Source organism: Zalophus californianus, chromosome 4, assembly GCF_009762305.2.
Source record: "Zalophus californianus isolate mZalCal1 chromosome 4, mZalCal1.pri.v2, whole genome shotgun sequence".
NCBI lineage: Eukaryota > Metazoa > Chordata > Mammalia > Carnivora > Otariidae > Zalophus > Zalophus californianus.
The window spans coordinates 20008948-20014363 of NC_045598.1; positions in this window are offsets into that span (position 1 = coordinate 20008948).

The following is a 5416-nucleotide window of genomic DNA, read 5'->3' on the forward strand; positions in this document are numbered from 1 at the left end:
ATCCATGTGACACTAACCACCCTTAAGCTCTTTCCTAGACAGAATTCTCAAGCTTCTATATTTGTTTTGATACCCTTGCCTCTTCTTTTAAAGATTTTATTTATTTATTTATTTATTAACATTTAATTTATTTATTTGACAGAGAGAGACACAGCGAGAGAGGGAACACAAGCAGGAGGAGTGGGGGAGGGAGAAGCAGGCTTCCCGCGGAGCAGGAAGCCCGATGCGGGGCTCCATCCCAGGACCCAGGGATCATGACCTGAGCCGAAGGCAGACCCTTAACGACTGAGCCACCCAGGTGCCCCTATTTGCTTATTTATTGAGAGAGAGAGAGAAAGAGCACGGGTGTGTGTGAGTGGGGAAGGGGCAGAGGGAGAGGGAGAGAATCTCAAGTGGACTCTGCGCTGAGCACAGAGCCTGACAGAGAACTGGATCTCACAACTCTGAGATCGCAGCCTGAGCTGAAATCAAGAGTTGGGTGCTTAACCTACTGAGCCATCCGTGGTGCCCCACCCCTTGCCTCACTCTTTTTTAAAGATTTTATTTATTTGAGAGAGAAAGAGAGAGCACGAGCGGGGGTGGGGCACAGAAGGAGAGGGAGAAGCAGGCTCCCCACTGAGCAGGGCACCTGATGTGGGGCTCGATGTGGGGCTCGATCCTAGGACCCCGGCATCATGACCTGAACGGAAGGCAGACGCTTCACCAACTGAGCCACCCAGGCGCTCCCCCTTGCCTCACTCTTAATGTAATGATGGCTACACCAAAGTCATGTGAAATAATAAGCTGATATTTGCCTTACAGGTGTTCACATCTTTCAAGACCTTTTTCAATCTTAGACTACTTGTTGTCTAGAAGCGGTCAGCTTTTCTGACTCTGAAAGGCCCATTATCTCTGGACTTTATTTCCCTTCCATCTCTGCTTGAAAACCAGCCAATTCTCACCTAAGTTCACCTCTTTCTCCTAATGCTTTATAAAAGCGCCCATGCTAGTTAGTAGGTTATTGTCTCTCAGCTCTAAACACACCCTTCTGCTTTCTACTATGAGATACTGGAGCTGGGACTCAGCAAATCCATTTCTGCTTTGTCAGCTGGCTTTGTGTATGGCTCTGCCGGTAAGGACCACCAGAGGGAGATAGTGAGTCCAGAGGAGGAAGAGAAGCTCCCGCCCTCTGTTTGCTTCCTTTTCCTGTGAGGTCACTAGCAAAGCTCCTTCACCTGGGCAGCAGCCGGGCCTTCCTGTAGCAGCAGCTGAATCCACGCTGCAGAGTTTTCACAACAGCTGGTTTTGCAGAACCAGCTTCATGGTGTCGCAGTCAGAGACACCAGCCTCAGCCCGGTGGCACTCTCCTCAGCGGTGTTGGTCCTTCCTCCCTCTCAGACACCAGACACCAGCACCAGACTTAGAGGTCTGAGTTTCAGCTCTGTGGAGCCCCTCTTCTAAGTTTTCGTAATTCCAGATGCTTCCCTTTGTTCTCCTAGCTCTGTGAGTTATATAGATGGCTCCTGCTGTTGCTGCTCCGTGATATCTCAGAGTTGTCTTTTTACCTTTTCAGTTAGTTAACAGCTTTATACCTAGTTAACTCTTCCAACTATTCTTTATATTAAACTCCCTCTGTCCATTGGCTAGACCCTGACTGATACAGAAATTGGTAATAGGAGGGGGTCCCAGGAAATAGACCTCAAAAGATGGGAATAGGGATCTGGTTTGGTTGTGTCATTGGGTTTCAATGTGCTGAGCTCCTTGCCAATGAGAAATGCAATGCAACTAATCCACGGCTGTGGCATCATGATTAATCAGATTATCACTTGTTATTTGGGATGACTTGCCAACTCAAGCAAGTGCCTTGGGGGGCCCAAGTGTTGCACTAGACTATTATGGCGGTGATGATGACTATGGGGACTTGGTATGGCAGGAATGCTTGTGAATGCATCAGAGTCCTTGCACAAAGAAGATGACAAGCTTGGGTCTTTAAATTTTCAACCTAAGTCATGGTCAGAGAGTCATAGAGCTTCCAGGATAACCATAAGAGAATCTCTTATTTCTCCTAGCCCCAGATTTATTTGCTACAAATAAAATATTGTACATGTTGCAGATTTACAATAGTTGAACTCAGTCTTATTTTTTTAAAGACTTTATTTATTTGACAGAGAGAGAGCACAAGCCGGGGCGGGGGGGGGAGAGTGTCAGGCAGAGGGAGAGGGAGAAGCACACTCCCCACTGAGCAGTGGGCCCGACATTAGACTTGATCCCAGGACCCTGGGATCATGACCTGAGCCAAAGGCAGATGCTTAAACGACTGAGCCACCCAAGTGCCCCTTGAATGCAGTCTTATTAAGTCTTTCCAGTGATGGAGGAGGAGTGGGACCCTGAAATTTGGAATGGGCACATCTGGTTTGACTCAGTCTCCTTCATTCGGCTAGCAGGTGGGAACGGGAGCAAAGATCAGCACCTGGGAGTTTTATGAGCCAGCTTGTCACTTTCACTTGCATTCTATTAGCCAGAATTCAGTCACTTGGTCACACCCATCTGTAAGAGAGGCTGGGAACTGTGAGTGTTGGTGAGAATGAGTAGTTTATGTCACACTAAATGGGCCACTAGTGACATTTAAGATAGAAGGTGGGTTTTTTTTAAAGATTTTATTTTTAAGTAATCTCTACACCCAATGTGGGGCCTTAAGTTACAACCCTGAGACCAAGAGTTGCATGCTCTACCCACTGAGCCAGCCAGGTGCCCCAAGATAGAAGTTTTAGGGGAGTGATGTAGACAGAGGCTAAATTTAAAAAGTAATAAGTGAGGGGTGCCTGGGTGGCTCAGTTGGTTAAGCGACTGCCTTCGGCTCAGGTGATCCTGGAGTCCCGGGATCGAGTCCCACATCGGGCTTCCTGCTGAGCAGGGAGCCTGCTTCTCCCTCTGACCCTCCCCCCTCTCATGCTCTCTCTCTCTCAAATAAATAAATAAAATTAAAAAAAAAGAATTTAAAAAGTAATAAGTGAATAGGTGACATGGAAGTGAAAGCTACTCTTTAAATGAGAGAGAAAAAGATAAACCTGACACTAGAGTGAGGAGGCAGCCAACATGGAATGCTGTTTCTGTTGTTGGTATTTTAGTTTAGTTTTGCTCTTTATTTATTTGTTTATTTTTAAAGATTTATTTATTTATTGAGAGAGAGCGTGCGTGCATGCCCATGCACAAGTAGGGGGAGGAGCAGAGGGAGAGGGAGAGAGAATTTTAGGCAGGCTCCATGCCCAGAGTTGAGCCCAATGTGGGGCTCGATCTCAGGATCCTGAGATCATGACATGAGCCAAAATCAAGAGTCTGAGGCTTAACCAACTGAGCCACTCAGGTGCCCCCTGCTTTTTAATTGGGAGAGTATGGAGTGTGTGTTTGTAGTCTCTATGAACAGAGAGAGAGGTAGGACATGAATGGAGGGCTGGCCATGGGCAGAAAGAGGCCCACATCTTTAAGATGAGAGGCAAGGATCGATGCAAATAGGGAAAAATTATGAGGTAGAGAGGAGGGAAGCTGAAATCAAGCAAGATAGTTTGAGTTTCTGTAAAATGACAAGGAGCAAGCAAAGGTTTGAGGTTGCAAAAGAACCCAGTTGGGTGGGACAACAGGAATCTATACTGAAACCAGTATGTCCAGTTTTTAACTTTGTTCTACAGCCAAGGAACAAGAGGGGAGGAAGCCCACAACGTGGTTCACTCCAAGGTGGGGCTCATCAAACCCAGAATCTTTGGCACGAAGGGCATGGCTGGGCAGCCTCTGGCATGTATAACAATTAGTGATCCTTGAGGTCACTGTTGTTACCTTTCTATCCCTCTGCATTATGTATTTTTTTTTAAGATTGATTTATCTTAGAGAGAGTGAGAGGGCGCAGGGGGGAGGGGCAGAGGGAGAGGGAGAGAGAGAGAATCACAAGCAGACTCCATGCCAAACGTGGAACCCGACCTGGGACTTGATATCACAACCCTGAGGTCATAACCTGAGCTCAAACCAAGAGTCGGATGCTCAACCAACTGAGTCACCCAGGTGCCCCTGCATCATGTGTTTTGATTTTGTTTCTTACTCTCTCCTATACTAGTCTCCAGCTCGCTCTTTTCTTATCCTTTTCATTAGGTTTTCCAGTAATCCCAGTGTGATGGACAGAACCTAAGGTAACCCCCAGTGATTCTGGCCTCCTGATATTCACACAAAGGTGTGATCCTCTTTTTGAGTTCAAGTGGGACCTGTGACTTTCTTCTAACCTATAGAATATGGCAGAAGTGATGGGAAAGTAATCACTCCCACTGCATACATAGTAAGTTTCATTATGTGAAACCCAGTCTTAGCAGACTGGAACTAGAGACTCTCCTTGTGGGCCTGATAAAGTAAGCAGCCATGTTGGAGAAGCCCACATGGCAAGGAACTGTGGTAACCCCCCGGGGAACTGCAGATGGCCTCTGGAACTATTTTGCTGCTTTGCTGACAGCCAGCAAAAACCCCAGGCCCTGAGTCATATAGACAAAAAGGAAGTAAGTTCTGCCAACAAAACCTGAATGGGCTTGCAGGTGGATTCTTCCCCAGTTGAGTGTCCAGATGAGGATGCAGCCTTGCTGATACCTGGATTACAGCCTTCTGAGACTCAGGGCAAAGGATTCAGCTGACCAGGCTGGCGCTCCTGAGCTGGAACCTATGAAACAATAATGTGTGTTGTTTTAAGCCACTAAATTTGTGATAATTTGTTACACAGCAATTTGGAAAATGAATACACCCAAAATTCTTGAAAAATACTGTGGCATCAACCCTACATCAACCCGGATATCTAGAAAATCCTTGGTCTGGGTCCAGATCACAGAGCTGGGTGAGGGAGGCCAGAGGATGTGCCGCACATACCCCCTAGACACTCTGAACTTCAAGATAGTAGTTAACAGGCCCCTGGTTTTGTTTCACAGCAGACGCAGACTGTCCCCCCACCCCTACCCCTGCCTGCCTGCCCCCCTGCCCCCCGAAATACCTATCCGGTCAGTCCTCAGAGATGGGTGAAGCCTGGCCCTGGAATTACAGATTGTCAGAAGTAGATCAAGAAGTCCACCCCTCGAATCTCGGCGCTTGGCAAGGTGCCTGGAGCCCAGGGGACGCCCAACAAATGCTTTCATTGCAAAACAACAGAAAGCTCCCGGGAGCGCGCATCTGCAGCCCCGTCGTTGTGCAGAGGGGACCGCCGCGGCTCAGGGTCGGCAGGGACAGCGCAGGGCCCCGCAGCGGAGCCGGACCCGGCTGCGGGGCGCAAGCGCCATCCCGGGCCCAGGCGGAGGGGGCGCTGCGGCGGGAGGCCGCGCCGGGCGGCTGCGCCGGGCGGGGGGCGGGGCGGGGCGGCAGCGGGGCCGCCCCCAGCGAGCGAGCGCCGCGCGCCGCCGCCGCCGCCACCGCCACC